At 37.8% G+C, this 17,249-nt stretch overlaps 1 protein-coding gene across 14 annotated transcripts in view; it reads left to right on the forward strand.

The window, feature by feature from the left end:
* MAGI2 (membrane associated guanylate kinase, WW and PDZ domain containing 2) overlaps positions 1-17,249 on the forward strand; it is a 713,151-nt gene that overhangs the window by 423,076 nt on the left and 272,826 nt on the right. The gene's annotated exons all lie outside the window — the stretch shown is intronic.

The raw sequence follows: 17,249 nt of genomic DNA on the forward strand, positions 1-17,249 counted from the left end.
TACTACATTGCATTTATAGGACAGTAACACTAGTCCTTTACATCAAATGCTCGAGGACATTTCCACAGAATTTCAGCAAACAGCTGCTTTTCTAACATAGGACTAACACATTCTCCAACAGAAATCAGGTGTGAGGCTGAAACTTTTCCTTTGCTTGTGGGATCCTGCGCTTATCCATCTAAACCAGAAGTTAAAACCTCACTACTTAAGTAACAGAAGAAGAATTTGCTATGTCATGTCTTGTGGGCTTTGTGAAGTTATTGAAAAGAACTCATTAATTTGTAATATGGCAGAGGGATAGGGGCTGTGCCTAATGACTGTATTAGAAATTCCTGTCTGTGGGGCAAAGAGCCAGCAGCTCATGCTTCCCAGCAGAGCCAATGATTCATCTGATTTAAACCTTTTCCAAAACATAGCTGTCCTGAAACTGAAACTGTTGTAAAGAGGTGGGCAGTTACATACCAGGGTATTTTAATAAAATCAGAATAATTATACACTATTTTAAACCAGATGTTTCTTTCAAGTACAATAGTATTTAAAATAACTGGGTAGATGGATAGTGGTTTTTTACTGCAATATTCAGATTTAGAAGGAACGTCCTTTGTAGGAATAATATGGCCCATATATATGTGGGAAAACCTGGGTGAGTAGAGACATTTTACGGAAATCAGCCACATATTTTCACCTCGTTGCCAAAAAAACAATGAAGACTTTTTGTCCTTACTTTGTCCCTGTCAAGAAAAGCATCTGAAGACAAATAAGTAGCTATTCACCCCAAAAAAATCATTAGCTGTGTTATAAATAGCAGCAAAGAAGGCAATTTTTCCTGCCTAATCAGCACAAAGTACCCATTGTCCAGTAAATAAATTTTCATTAAGTTATATCAATACAGAACTTGTAACAAAGATTTCCATTAAAGGAGGTCAAATAAAGAAAAGTGTGTCATCTTTCAGATTTCTACTTTTTTCACCACTGTCTGAAATGTAATGGTAGAAGTTACCTAAACATTAATGCAACATCACAATTTTACTTTTATCACAGGTTAATTTAATAACAAGCCTTTCTTGAAGTGTCTTTTTGTTACCTTAGGTGTTTGAAACTAACATTAGAGGAGCTTAAGTGGAGCACAAGTCTGTCATTGCTTGACCATGTAATTTCATTAGTTTGCAGCAAGTTTGTAGAGATTGAACTGCTACGTTAAATTAATTCACAGTGCACTTCTGTCCCTCGAGGGATACTGAGATGTGTCTTTTAATACCAGCTACCAGAGCTGAGTGGACAGCAAGGTGAAACCGTGGTAGAGGAAGTCTGCATAACTCCTCCAACCAGCTGAGCACCCAGCTGGGGAGAGGTCCAAAGTCGTGACTGTGCAGCGTCTGTCACGTCATCTGCTTATCACAGGTGACAAGTTCACGGAAGCCAAGAAATCAGAAACTAAACATACAACTAACTAAACTCAACAGACCAATTCTGCCCAAATCCTGTCTTTGATTCCCAGGTTTTTTGATCACAACATGCGCACTCTGACAAAAAACAGATAATCTATTATCTGCCTGTACCTTATGGCAAAAATTAGGTAACACATGAGAAAATAGAACTATTTTACAGATGCTATTTCTCCCATTCCCATGCAAAGTCTTTTGGACACAAACATAGAAAGTTACACCTCCGGTTTCCTGGTTAATTCTTGACTGTAACACCTTCTTTGGGGAAGATTTTACTAACCTTCCTGTCACAAGTTTTCCTGGGCACATTAGGACTTCAATGATTAAGATTACCAGTGAAAATGATACCAACCAGAGCAAAGAAATTTTCAGTTTCCCTAATGAGGAGAAGATTTTTGAATTCTTGCATAGAATTGCATAGATCAATCAACTTATTCTCTCCTTATCAATACTATTTATTAGATTTATTAAACAAATCAGCCTTCTTTTTAATAGTTCTCAGTGCTAATAGATTTGTTTGAAGATTTATTTATTTATTCTTTTTTTTTTTTAAAGAAAATAATTCTGTAGTTAGCTAAGTTTCTGTGTAGACTAGCTGAGTTAGTCTATGCTGATTATCCAACCACAACCATTATGAACCAGTTCATCTCTACCAGAAAATGTTTAAAAGAAGGGATTTCTCATTCAGTTGAGATAAAAATTCAGACTGTGTATGTGTGTTGTTTTTCATCACTTTTTGACTAGAAGGTTTGTTTCAGTCAATTTATGTTCTACTGTGTGAATTCCAAAGAGAATCAGGAACATCCAGGTAAGCCAGAGGAGAAGGAGGTCAAATGCAGACTTACCTGAGACTGAGTGTTTGTATCGTTCATTGTAGTACTGGTATCATTGGGAGGAGGATGTTTTCTTATAGTAATGACATAATGACCAAACCAGTAAAAAAAATCAGAAATGTTTTGTTCTATTGCGGTAAATAAGAGCTGTGATTACAACCTGGACAGGATATAATCTAAAAGTGCAAGCAAAGTATATTCTTAGATAGGTACAGTTGTATAATTATTTTTTTCTTTTTATTCTTCTTTTTTCTTATTTTTAAAATAGATTTTTAAGTTATAAATTCTTTAGAATTAAAAATAGGATACTCTGTGACCTCCTTACTGCTTTAAGCTTTGGTGACAGCTTTCTTTGTCTACCACTTCTGTGACCAGTGTGAATGACTGTAGTATTCCAAAGGGCTGTAGAAAAGTAATAGATTGTTCATGAAATAAACTCTACAAATCTCTCTTTTTAGCAGTTTTGAACATAGGAAAATATTTCATTTCTCTAAGAAAAAATGCATTATTATTTTGACCTTTTCTACTTATGTCTTTTTGAGCAACTGCTGGTAAGAAAGCTATCTTTCTAGATATTAATTATTTCAAGCATACATTATGTTACATAAACAGTTGCTATGTTGTGCAGCCTACCTGTGGCTAAGATCTCTGTCAATCTAGAAAACATTATTCAATGCAGAGCAAGAGAAAGAATACAAGAGGCTGTTCCACTCTCACTTGGATTAGCAGTTGAAGTCGCATTAACCTCAGTGACATTGTCATTGAGTTGATTTTGTAAAAAAATTTTATTACGCACATTTATATGAAATTAAAAATTTATTATACACCAGCAGGTTGCTATTTGAGGCAGGGGCTGTTTGCCTGAAGCACATCAAACATTTATTTCAAGGTCTTTGTATAATACCATAACCAAATCCTAAAGGTTTAACTCTGTTTGCTTTTTAGCAGAATTTCGATTTACTGTACTGATTAAAGGAATTCTGAATTGGCTCAAAATGATAACTTCATTATCTAACACACTTATTTAGATGACATAACTGTGGTTCTGTAACCAGAATGAAAGCCACTGCCATGTGGACTCCTGTAACACAGGAAGACATGCCTCAGCAAAATAACCCACATTCCTTTCCTTGTGTCTGGGATGAAGATCAAAGATTGTCCTTGAATTGACACAATATGTCAATCTACAATATGCAGAATAGCAAAATCTGGGATGAACAGACAAATTGTCTGTCTATGTGTGTGTACAGGCTTTTACATCTACTCTGGTAGGAGGTTTGGCTCAGCACACTGTCATCTCTCCAGTATGTCAAAGCTTGCATGGAGACTTCAAGGATCACTGATATCAAATGTTGCTCCCATTTTCTTATTAGATCAGCAAAATTCTTAGCCACTGCAGCCTATCAGTAGAATTAAAATGTACTTCAACTGTATATTGCTTAAGAATGTCAACACTCATTAACAGGAATGTAACAGCTTCAATATTTCCAAAACCCAGATACATTAAGACAGATGATCAAAGGTTATAATAAGATATCATTATGAAGTGTTAAAAATGTAAGAAATTAAGTGCAATGCATGCTATGGGTAGAATTACCTCTTGAAAGTGACATATGTAGTGGCAGTACCAGAAATAAGGAGAGATGTTCAATGTATAAATACTGTAAGAAAAAGAAACATGGTTGTTGGCAATAAGGATAGAAATGTATTTCACATACATTAAAGCAAGATTATTTCAGCAATGTGAAGCTCTATAACAAATGCTAATGTGAAAAGCCTGGTCATAACTGTTAGATGTGGCAAAAATAAGATATAAATTAATTTGACCAGTACACTTACCAATAATGCACTCAGTAGAACTCTTTTTTTCTATCAAACTTTTGTTTTCCTCAGAAAATCTCCATAATAGTTGTTTTGTAAAAGATATCTTATTTGCTTTTAGTATAATAGTCCTCAATTTATTTCATGAAAAACAATGATTTTAGTTATTGTGCCATTAGTTTTGTCAAAAATCCACTTTATATTACTTGTTTGATTGTTTGGAATTGAGTCAAATTCATTAACTGGTGAAAATTCTAAGATTACTGAAGATATTTAACCACTTACATGATCATGGTCTTTCTTTGACCCCACTGAATTCCATGGTAAATTTCCAGCTGGCTTAAATGAACACAGAATTTCACCCCTGTTTTTTTTTTCACTGATGGAGTATTATTTGGCAGAAGGGTGAGAATTAGCTGGGATTTGCCTAATATTCCAGAAATCTGTAATTATTAAGTCCTTAAAATCAGGTTGAATACATCCCGTGGGTGAAACCTTAGTGTTTTGTATTACTTGATTATTCAAGGACAATGCTTCCAGTTGTTGTAGGCACAGTTTTAAGGGGTCAGCATTATAATGAGCTCCACTGGGGAAGAGAATGTGGGTCACAGCCAATGTCTTGCCTGTGACCCTTCCAACAACTGGCACATAAGCAGCACTGGGAGGTGCTCTGATTCTGTTCACTGGAGACAGTCCCCACACTGTCTCCTTAAGAAATTAAGTTTTACATAGGCTTTCATTTCTTCTCTCAAGCCAAATTTAGGCTAAATGATCAAAACCCTTCTGTTCAGCTAATGCATTTTCAATTAACATTTCATTTTAATATCTGTAAATTTTAAAAATGAGTTAAGGACTGTTCCATGTAGGCAATGGAGATTTTAATTACTGCTTTGTGGTGATAATGGTTCTATAAAGTGCTGGTGTTTGATTCCAGTAGTTTTGATTCCATTCTTCCTTGTAAAAATTGTAAGGTATTCAAAATTCCACCCACTTACTGTATGCAGTGTTCCCTTGTGTGCAGGACATCCTGAGCACTCCACAGCAGATGGATACAAAGGAAATTAATCAACATAAAGATAATAAAATGCTACCCTCCTAAGACCTAAGCACAGTAGTTAATGAAATATTCTGATTTAAAATGTAAAACAAAGCATTCATGAGGATAGATGCATAGAGATAAAAATAGTAGTCCTTCAAAAGCCATGTCTTTTAACAGCAGAAAGTGTTTTCAAGGGCATAGGAGAATGAAAAGAGATACTTGATAGTAAAAATCATATTCCTGCTGAAAGTGCCTCTTGAAGACGGAGACGTCATATTAATATGGTGTCAGCTTTTCACCCCCATATTCAGAGAACATGTAACTGTGGATATTTCAACATTTAGGTCAACAAATAGGAGAAGAAATCTTACATAGAGTCACTGACTTCTTGATCTGATTGGGGGTTTGCACCTGTTCTTTTTTAGTAAGATTTTATGGGCTTTGTTGTGTTTCTTTTACTCTTAGAGCAGAGGCAGGAGTTGGATTTCACAATAAATATGAAATGTAAAGAATTTAAATGTTCAGAAGCTCAAAAACGTAATGGCAGTGAATATATCAACATGTATTATATTTTTAAATTCATTTTAAGTCATAAAACATCACATTTACTTATTTTTAAAATTTTTATTTAAGTATTTTGTCATTTTCTCAGGGAAGTAATAAGGAAGGAATCAAAATTGAGTACATATTATTTCCTTTTTGTATGAAAAATAGCTGCTTTTAAAATTTGCATTGCAAAGTATTACTTTCATAATTTCTACAGTGCCTTTTTAAACTCAGAAAGGTGGAAGTAGTGTCGCAGAATTTATACTTTGTGTCTGAGGCTGCATAAAATGCTAATTATTTTGATAATCAATATTCCTGCTGTGTGGTTAGCAACAAGATTATGTTTAGAAGGTCCTGCCCTGTGTGTGGGTCAATAGCAGGTCATCATCCTTCACAGCACTGGTGACACTGTTAGGAAGCTCACAGATACCTGAGGCTGCAGATCATGTCAATAGACAAATATTATAATTTTATAAAAATTTAAGATATGGGAAGTTTTGATCTACTGCAAGAATGCAACCAATAATAAAAGATAACACTCAGATGTACATTTAATGTAGCATTAGAAAATGTCACCTGGGGGCTACATGTGTCAGTAAAGGTCAGACCCATTCCCACAGGCATCCAGGAAATAGAAGCTTAAAGGACTCTGGTTTTATGCATGAAATTTGGAGAGTGGGGCCATTCAGCCTTTACACAGACAGCATCCTCATCCAAAGGTCTGACAGCTCCTTCATCCTGTGTGCTTCCAGAGGAATCCAGATCACTGGCTTCCCCATGGCTTCTAACAGAAGTTTCTTTCAACTGAAGGAAAACAGAGTCACCGGAATTGTCTCTGTCTCCAGGAGCATCTGTCAGCTCCATCCCCTGCCCAGCAGAGCCATGGATAGCCTTGATCAGTGTGTGAGTGAGGAAGGTTGTGAGTGGGATGCACTTGAGTGAGATGTGGTGCAGTCAGCATCTCAGCTGAGCTCCCTGCCTGGCCTGTCAGGCAGCTGTGCTGCCAAGGTGCAGGGTTCTAGGAGCCAGGGCACTTTCTGGCTATGCCAAGTACTGGCTGCTGCTCCTCCTGAGTCCATGTGCAGTGCTCCTTTCAATCACACGTGTCAGGCACAAGGTCCCAGACCAAGCCACTGTCAGATGTGCTTGGTAGAACCTGGAATTGTGCTGGCTGGGCTGTGCAGTTCAACAAAGGCTGCATGGGCATTCAGTTAATCTGATTTGGGATTTGTTGAGATTCTGTGACTGCTGCAAGCAGAATCTTATTCTTGGCTCAGAGTTGCTTCTAATGTTATTGGCTGATAATTTTCCCAAGAAAATCAGAAGGATGTATGTTCACGAGGCAGACAACACTCTTCTTTGATCATGTGTGTTCCCAGCATGTACAGCAGCACCAGGAACATCAGAGCACAAATTATAGGGGTATGGGTGCTCCAGAAACCCTGTCTGCTCAAACAGCTCACTTAAACAACTGTCAACATACTTTATTTTGTATCAGACCTAGACCAGTGCCAAGAGGATTTCAATTGCAAGGAAATCTAGAAAGAAATTTTGCCTTCATACCTTTTCCCAAGCTATGTTGACATGTATAAGCTCAGCCCAAGACCTCAGCCCTAATATTTAGAATTCTGCACAGTTACTACCAGAAGAGTATTAACAAACTCAAGGGTCCAGGCAAAAGTAATGCAAATTATCAGGAGAGCTGTAGGGAATAAATTTAGAGAACTCATCAGAAAGGACTTTGTTGAGTAATGATTGAGAAGTTCAGAGAATTTAAAATGTGTGAACCCAATGGATGAATAAAGATAATTCAATACTGTAAGTAACCAGGGCTAATGTGATGAATCTGGAAAAGATGAATATTTCAATTTAATATTGGGAAAAAAGTTTCTCATACTGATGTGATTTAAAAGCTAAAATAACCTACAGAGGTGTAGATACAAGTTTCATCTCTAAGAAATTTTAGAAACAGTTATTAGTAGAAATATTCCTGCACTAGTAGAAGGATTAATTAAAGGCTGTAGAACAGTATTGTATGCTTCAGTATAGTATATATTAATACTGTCTGTGTGACACCTTAGGTTTTGATTGTGGAGGGGTTTTTTTATAAAACAGGTCACAACCAGTTCATGTTTGCATTTTAGTTACATTTCTAAGTGAACTTTGCCTGCAGTACATATTGTGTAGCTTTAGTTTAAATGCAAACAGTGTTAGGAGAAAACATCAAACTGTACAGCCTGAATTACCAGGCTCACACTGATAAGCCACATGTACCTGTAAGAATTACAAAAGATGTAAAAGAATTTAACATTCAAATTGCAAACCATTATGATGTGACCTGTGGAAATGTTTATCTACATTGCTCAGTTACAGAGATCTCCAGTTTTCAGTACACTACTAAAAAGACAAGTAGTTGTTAAATGCAGTTTACATGTATTTCTCATGTTATGTTTTTGTGCAGCTGCTCTAGATTTTATATCCTCTTATATACTACGCTTTCATATTTGTTAAATTCCTCAATATTAAGCTTCAAATCACCTTTCTGTATCAAATATTATTCTGCTAAATACTATAAACTGCAGTCCAAAAGGTGTTTAGGAAGTTCTTTTGAAAACAAATGGAGAAAATACTCTTTCTGTTTCTCCCAATCTCTGAATTTTCCAAAAATATTGAAGCCACTATATTTTCTAAACTCAAGGTATACTGAAGCTTCCACAACACCTTTCTATTACCATCTTTCTATTAATCAAAAGATTATGTTTTTTTCCAAGTTTGTTCTCTAAATCCTTCTTGCCTTTTTTGAGGACTAATACATGTCTTCTCTAGTCTTTGCTCTCTTGATCACAACTTTTCAAACATGGTAGACAACGGTCCTGAAACAGCCACAAGCCAGTTTCCTGGCATTTTCAGCTGCATGCTATCCAGTCCTATGGACTGGCACAGGTCTTGCACATTAGCTGACATAATTGGTACCTAATTTGATCTTACTGTACCTGTCTCTGCCATCCTTTGGTCCTAAGCAAAGACCTGAATGGCCTGGGAGTGAACAGCAGACTTTGCCAGTAAAGGCTGAGGAAATGAAGATACTGAGTCCTTCACACTTCCCTTCCACAGGTTGTCCTTTCTACACTCCCCATCTCCTGGTCACCTATCTCACCGTCCCATGTTCTTCCCAGTCTCCCTTTAGGTGCTCCTGTTGCTCTTGATGAGCTTCAGCAATCTCAGCTCCACCTTTTCTTTGGCCTTCCTGATTCCACCCTTGCTTGTCCTTGCTTCTGCCTTCCTGACACACCTGTAGTGAGGAGTTTCCTGGGAGCAAACCTGACCCTTAAAGTCTTCCCTTGTTTGCACAATGTTCTATAAAATCAGTATAAGGGCTCTCTATACTAGCAAGGATTGCAGTTTCTGTATTTCTATTCTTTAAGCAGAAATTTCTTTGCAGCAAGACACAAAAAATTCCTTGGCCTTGGAAGGAATTGTAGGTTTTTTTAAAATCTCACTTTGATTACTCTGTTTCAATAACAAGGTATTGTAAGACTTTGCAGTCCTGCATGCCACCCTGGCCATGGTTGCTCTGGGGGACTCTAGACAGGTGAAAAAAAGTGTGCATCTTTCTGCCTGCTGGCACAAAATAAGACAGGAAGCATCCTGTCAGGATGACCTTAAAATAATGAAGGACTTTGAGAGAAGTGGGCTGTGCCAAGTGCAAAATAATGCAGTATGAGTGTGGGAAGAAGGCCTGGATTTGTATGGTTAATTGAAAAGAAGGATTCAGCTACTGATACAGCTTTTTCTGCAATACAGTTACATTACTTCCCAAGTGAGCTAATTAAAGCAAGATAAAAGACCAAAAAACCACAAGCACTAAAAGAAGTGTTTGTGTTTCAAAGCAAGGAGTTTCTGATGAAAAACAAAAGAAAAAAAAAAAACCCTGAAGATATTAAAAACAAATGAACAAAACCTTTCAAGTGCAGGGGAATCTGTATATTTGGTTTACACTGTTTTAAAAAATAAAAGCTCTATGTTTTACCTTGTGTAAATGTAAGCATAAATAGAACTACAGGGGATTTTGGCCAATGGAAGATTCTCCTTGTATTTCCAAGAAAAAAAAAAAAAACAACAGTGGAGAAGCAATCAGAAATGAAGGTCAAATGTGCTACTGGAGAATTAAATATAAAGCACAGGTGATGACCTACATTTACAGTTATTTTATTTTTGCATAGAGAAAAAAATAGCCAAGAATATAGAATAAGTTTTAAAAAATACTACTGATGCAGCAGAAAACTATGCCTGCAAAAGGAAAGTTCACCAGCACAGAAAGTGGTGCAGGAGAGGTGCCAGAGTCTGCAAAATGACTAGCTCTTCAGGGATTTGTGTTTCCAGAGTCAGCTAAGGGTAAGTCTAATCTGCTTCAGTCATTACCAGGAAGAGATAGGATTCAAGATAGCCACAACCATGGCAGGTTGGTATCTGACGTAGTTTAGAGCATCCTCAAGGCTGCTGAAGATCAGAGGAATGCAAAGAAAAAAATCTTGCTTTGATCTAAGTTCACCACCAAATTATGTTGCATACTCTATCAGTGAATTCAGGACTATAGGAGAAAAAATCTACAATTTAAACAAAAATAATCTTGAAGGCCTTCTGAATTGTATAATGATGTGCCTGATAAGAATACTAAACTTTCAGATTGGTAACTGGAAATCAAATTCTTTTACTGTCCATGGGTAGACACATTTGTGGGGTTTTCCACAGACATTGAGGTCAATGTAGGGAGATGATACTGTCATTCTTCCTTCTTATTTTGTGCATATGAATGCTCTTCCCTAATGAGGTTTTTGGAGCTTGAGATGAAAGAATTGTTGCTATTTGTATTTATGTGGTGTCAGAGAATCCCAGGCACAGACTGGAAGTCATTGCCTAGGTAGTGCAGAGGCAGAGAAAAAACAGAGAAAGCACTTTATTTTGTGAATTTGTGAGTATGTTGTAACATAAAGGACAATAGATGAAAGCAGTCAGTAAGGAAACCAGCTGAATACCAAGCAGTGGATGTCCATGGACCAGCACTTTGCTGTCACAGCTGTACGTTGGAACATTAGAGATGAAAGAAGTGAGAAAGAGGTAAATAGAGGTATTGAAGAGGCAATGGGCAAAGACATAAACACATGTTCCATTCTGAATATCATAAAACACTTTTCACCGTGAAAGTGTCCAAGTGCTGGCACAGGTTGCCCAAGGAGTTTGTGGAGTCTCCATCTCTGGAGATATTCAAAAGCCATCTGGCCATGGGCACCCTGCTACAAGTGACCCTCCTTAAGCAGTGGGGTTGGACAAAATGATCTCTGCAAGTCCCTTCCTGCTTCATCTGCCTGAAGTTGGTGACATTGTAGTGTGGCTATAAATAATTCCTCCTGAGGGCACATCAGGAGCAGCAGGAGATACAAAGAGATTTTGTAAGAGCAGGGTGCTAAAAAGAGCAGAAAAGGTAAAGCAAATGCTGAGTTGAGTAAGAAGTTATGCAAGTGGGAAAATAAGGTTGGTATGGAAAATACATGAGGAAGGGAAAGAGATGGGTGCTATGATGAATAAAAGGCTGTTGGTAAATTAGTCAAAAGTGGCAAAGTGTCTAAAAGGTAGGTAGATACAGTGAGGATTGAACAAATCTTGCAGCTGGCAATGCAGTGTTCTCTCACTCTGAGGAGCTGGAAGATCCCACCACTGGGAACATCTGGAACTGGTGTAGCTCACTGCTGCTTTCTTGCTCAATTAAAAAAAAAAAAAGTTATATTATTTTAACAACCACATGGTAAAATGAGAGCAGCTGAATGACTTCATCGTTTAAAGCTTCACTAGAAAAGTTAATTTGCAACTTAAAAACCTTAAAGCATAGATTCTAGCATGAACAATATTATTGTCAACATTTTTAACACATTCTGTTAAAGAGAATTATATTCAGTGTGGTTCATAATAACTCCAAAGGATTTATCCAAAGCAAGTTGGTTTCCTATTCTCTACTACAGTAGGCAGGATAGGCTGTGTGCTATCACAAAATATCCCATTATCAGTCTTCTATGATAAAGCTTTGAAAGGCTTTTGCACAGACACAAAGGAGGAATGTGCAAATCTTTCCTCCTCCCTTGCCCTGTATGTGCCAGGCCTGTTAGAGACTGTGGCAGAGGGCACAGGCTTGGAGCAGATCCTGCACTGTCAGTGTTTTGAGGAACACTTCATTTGCTGTGGGTAGACTGAGTGCGACGAGGGAAAGAGCATCCTCCTCAGCAAGCTGGCACTTGGGATATGTCAGACATGAGTTTTTCTTTACGAGTTAGACTTAACCAAAAGCCGCTGGCTGTTGTGACTTCATAAATGAGAGTCCTTTGAGAAAAAATCGGTCTCACCTCCCTGTGGAGATTTTGGTTGCAGGTACTTGTGTTGGTAATCCCTAGCACACGTTTTGTTGTCATATTGTTCCCATCTGTATTTGGATACTAGTCTGCTGAGCATAAAAACTCCACAGCTAAAAGAAATAGAAACAAAATCTTCTGCAGGCACCTGAAACTGTTATTATCTTTGGAAAACCTCTACCTCTCTGTCTGAGACAGGATAAAAATCTCTTGATCGATCAAAATTGAAATTAAAACTCTGACTGACTCAGCTGTAAAAAATACGATAGAAGACAGATGGTATGAAGATGTGCATGATGATATGCTCAAAGGCAAAATTTAGCTGGAAAGAGAAAGGGGAGAAATCAAAGTGATAGAAATGAAGGAGCTGCCCCTATAGCACTATTTAGCAATTTCCCTTCATAATCTCACCTGGCAGTGCCTTTCCAGTGTCAGCTCCCAGCCTTTAGTGCCTCATTGCAGCCCCCACATTAAGGGGTTACATCAATGCTAGAGTGGATTGTTCTACCTGAAAGAATAACCTTGAGACGAAGGCAAGATTATTAGGGTTGATTAGGGTAAAGCATAAGTTTGGTTTGCCACCCATAGGAGGGGTGGTGCTTTTCCATTTTTTTCTGGGATTGTACTGGAGGGTGAGGCAGAAACCACTAACAGGAGCACAGTCAACAGGAGGTGCTTTGTGAGGAGGCTGAGCTGAGCATGGCACAATAACCCTCTTGCCTCACCTTTAATGCAAGCTCAGAGAAAAATATTTTTAGGGACTGTAAGGTGAAAATTTGGTATTATCTTCTATGCTGAGGCTTAGGGTTGAATCAACCGGAGCAGAGCCTGCATTTGTGACCTTCTGGACTTTAAGCAGTCTTTACCTAAATTCTGTATGCTTTTTTAGTTTTATCAGTTATGAGTAAGTTCCTGAATCCTAAACTATTTTTGACCTTTAGTACTACTGCTTTTGCCAGTGAAAGCCACATGGGGGAGGGGGGTGGGGAAGAAAATCCTTCCAAGCCAAAGATTAAAAAAAAGATGTCTTTTCCTAAGGAAAATCATTCTGGTTTTTGAAAATTTCATCATCTTTCCTCATTGTACACATATAGTGTGTTTGAAGTGTGTATCTTAATGGTACATGACTTATACAGGGCCTAATTTTTGCATGTGTCTTCTAATGGTGAAACAGCTAATATTGACTCAAGAGACCTTTTTTTAGAGTGCAGCAATCCAATTAGATAAGCAAGATTCAGGAAGAAACGTGCATGACATAGACAGTAAACTTTTCGAGACAGGTTTTTTTCCCATAGAAATGCATTGTCCTGTCAAAATGCTGTTAATGTACAGAAAAACTAGGGCAGGGAGAAGGAGTGGAGGGAAGGGGGTTGTTCTGTTGCTTGAATGACTGGTTACAGTTTCCACTGTTTTCAGCACTGCCATAACTTTTCAACTTCTGAGTATAATCTTAATTTGTAGAAAAAGAGTTGGGCAAAGCACAGTGACATATTTTATAGCAGTCTTCATGCTGCTGACCTGAAATTTACAAAATAATTACTTTCCTTTGCTGCTTTATCTCATTCTTTCCATTCCTCATTTGAAAGATGCTCAGACATACATTGGTTTGTGAGATAACATTTACTTTCAGAAGTGACATTCCAAATAAGTCATCGAGGAAGAAGAAGGTAAAACAAACCAGCCACTTCCAATGCCTTCTTTGTATTTTTTTAATTAGGTATTGGAAAAATTCTTCACAGCACCTCTACTTTATCAACTGCAAAAGTTTGCGTGATACATGCTACTAAGATATACAGAGTTCTGATAAAAATAAATATTGAATATCCTCTTTTCATTTCATTCTGTCCAGTTTCATTGTATGAATGAGTCAGGAATTCACCAGGAAAAATTGCATGTAACTGAGAGGTAACTGAGGGGTTATTTACATATTTATCTAACTTAAAGTCTTTAACTTTATTGCTCCCCTAGAGGCATTCAGTTCTCTTCATTCTCTGTATTGAGAATTTCAGTGCTTAACTTTGGGTGCACTAAGATACAAGGCACTTGCTGAAGGAGTGAAGGAGATGAGGTGAACACTCCTATACAGGTGAAGACCTGTTTAAAATCCCAGAACAGGGACTGTATTCCAGGGCTGATGGTCAAACAGAGGACAGGAAAATGCATCAGTGTTTCAATCTGTTGAGTGCAGATACAGAGATGAGCTACCATTTCCACCCATAGCCCTGATGAGCAGAAATTCAGAGGAAGTCAGTTCTAACATTCCCTAGGATTGCAAAAGAAGCCTGACAGGTGAGGGGTCAGGTTCCAGGTTTATTCATATCGGTAAACCTGATATTACTCGGTGCCAACCCCTTTGGTGCTGCAGTGGCTATCTGAGATCTGACACAAAGATTGCCACAGCCTGTCTGCTCTTCTTGTCTGGCACAAAAATGGTCACCCTCAAGATCACAGGTTCACAGAGTTGCTTAGGCTGGAAGGTGCCTCTTCAAGTCATCAAATGATCACCTTTGTGAAGGAAGAGAGGGTAGGAAATGTTTCCTACCTGGGCTTTAACAAGACTTTTGACACTGTTCCCAACAACACTCTCATGGACAAACTGGCAAAAGTATGGACAAGAGAGCAGTATGAGGGATTGAAAACTGGCTGAACAGGCAGGTCCAGAGGGTTGAGATCCATGGTACAAAGTCAGTTTGTAGGTAAAATACTGGTGGTGTTATGCCAAGGATTGATGCTGGGGCTAACACTCTTCCTCAAACATCTTCATTAGAGATCCAGAAAATGGGACAGTGTACCCACTGCAAGTTCATAGATGATACAAAGCTGGGAGAGACTGATATTGACACAGTTGTGTTACCATTCAAATGGACATGAACAGGCTGGAGAATTAGGCTGAGAGTAAACTCATGGGAAAGAATAACCAATGTACCAGTGCATTATCCCCAGGCAGAGCTCCAGGCATTCCAGCTGCAGTCTCACAAAAATGTTACCTTGCCTTCCCAGCCTGTCTTTCCAAGAGAGTCTGTACCCAGCCATTTCAGAAATTTAGTTGCTATTGCATCATGTACCCGTTAGCTCAATGACAGTAACTGCATGTGGATTTCTGATTCCTCCTGTTGGTCTGCCCAGGCGATATCCATTATTGTCAAGTATTTCAGAGAGGCATCCAGACATGTTCATTCACCAGAACAGTCTCAAGATCGTTTCATGGGCACCTTCTTCTTTATGCTTAAAGTGATTCCACTTCATCATTGGTTTTGTTGATTTCTGTATCACTTCTCTTCCCATCTTCCCTGGCTCTTACCTTGCCTATTCAATCCTCAACTTGCTCACTTGCTTTTTGAGGAATCTCCACCTCTCCTGTAATTACAGTTTCAAGCTCTCAGTTTGGCCATCCTTGACACACACTGTGTGCTTCTGGTCACACAGACACAAGAACCTCCTCCCTCATTTTGCATCATTCTGTTCTTTCTAAGAAAGGGATTCCAGACTTCAGCTGCTGAAAACTTATCAAGCTCTATCTCACAATCATAGAATATCTTGTTCTTAGTTCACATAAAAATATTGTTCTATAACATCATTCCTCATCTGCATAGAAAATTATCTCTAATTTCTGGATTTTGTTCCTTATAAGCCAACATCATTCACTTTTATGTCAGTACTGGATTTCCTTTACATGACTCTTTGATTTAGCAGCTAATCAATGGTCTAAACATAATTGCCCTTTTCATTTTGGATATATTCTTGAGAGTGACTGATATCCAACATACTTCCCATGTGGGACTGGAAGATATTACATATGACCTGTAAGTATTGCACTTTTCTGTAGTAGTTTCTAGAGGCTACACAGGACTGACTACAGTGTGTGAGATGGTATTAAAAATTATGTTTAAGTACCAGCTATTTTTTAATTTTACTCTTGCATCACTCCTTGCAAATCTAGAATCTTTGTGTTCCACCTCATTCTTGTTCTGCTAAGCTGAACGAACCCATGTTGGTTTAGTCACTTCCTATGCAAGGGTTCACAGAAAACTCGAACTGACGAGAGATCAGGTTCCCATTTTTTTACTTCAGAGTGTGTTTTAAAGCCCTGTATAATTCTGAGGTCAGAATAATAGACCACTGTTTGCTTGGATATTTTCCCCTCTTCCCTTAATATTGGTATTTTATTTGCTTTTCTTCAAGCATAAAATTTGATATATACATTTAATATCCTCACTGCCAGTCGAAGAGGTCAGGTACTGGGTTTTTACAGTGGAAATTACCTGTTATCCCTATTTTGAGAACTTTGCCATTCTGCTTTCTCCCCCACATTCTGCAGTTATAATTACAGATATGTTAATTCCTTTTCAGTCATGGAAAATAACTGTAAATAATATTAAGCAGGAGAGTGAAGTGAATACCAGAAGTGGATTAAGAATCAATTAATCATTTTTTTCTCTGTGTTCTTATCCTGTAAAGTCCCCCAAAGCTGAAGGCTAAATATCCGTTCTCTGTTAACCCATGGTGGCTGGAATTAGAAACAAAAAAAAAAAAGCAAATGAGATATTCAGTCCTCTGAAATACATGCTGAAAAACTCAGGGGAGCAAACTTGGAATGTCTTGCTGTTCAGACATTAATGTTTTCTTCTCAGCACTGTCTTCTTTTCTGCTCCTACCATTTTTTCTTTGGCATTCTTAAGAAGTGTCTGAAAAGGTAGATATTTCAAGCAGTTGGAGTCCAAAAATAAATGCTCTAACCATAATCATCCCAGGTATAACTAAATCTGTTTATGTATTTGATTACCCCTGGCTGGCTCACCTTCTGGCGAGGAACATTTTTCATTTCAGTAGGGGGGAGAAGGAGAATGTTTTAAAATAACTTCCTAAATAATAACACAAACCAGAGGTAATCATTAGATTTACCTATCAGATGTCTGAATATTTATGAAAATTTATGTATTTTTCATTTGTAATCAGTCACTTGAGAAGACGAATACACGAGTGCTACACAGAATGCTATTTTTTATCATTTTGCTTAATATGAACAGACTAAAATTAAATGGAATGACAGAAAGGAGAGCTGGTTAAGTCTTGTCAGGTCATTGAGGTTGTCTGCCTGCCAACGAAGCTATGTTGCCTGAGGTATATGCAGGTGCTTTGTTTCAGTCTAATTTTGAATGACTCA

This window comes from Catharus ustulatus, chromosome 4 (genome assembly GCF_009819885.2).
Source record: "Catharus ustulatus isolate bCatUst1 chromosome 4, bCatUst1.pri.v2, whole genome shotgun sequence".
NCBI lineage: Eukaryota > Metazoa > Chordata > Aves > Passeriformes > Turdidae > Catharus > Catharus ustulatus.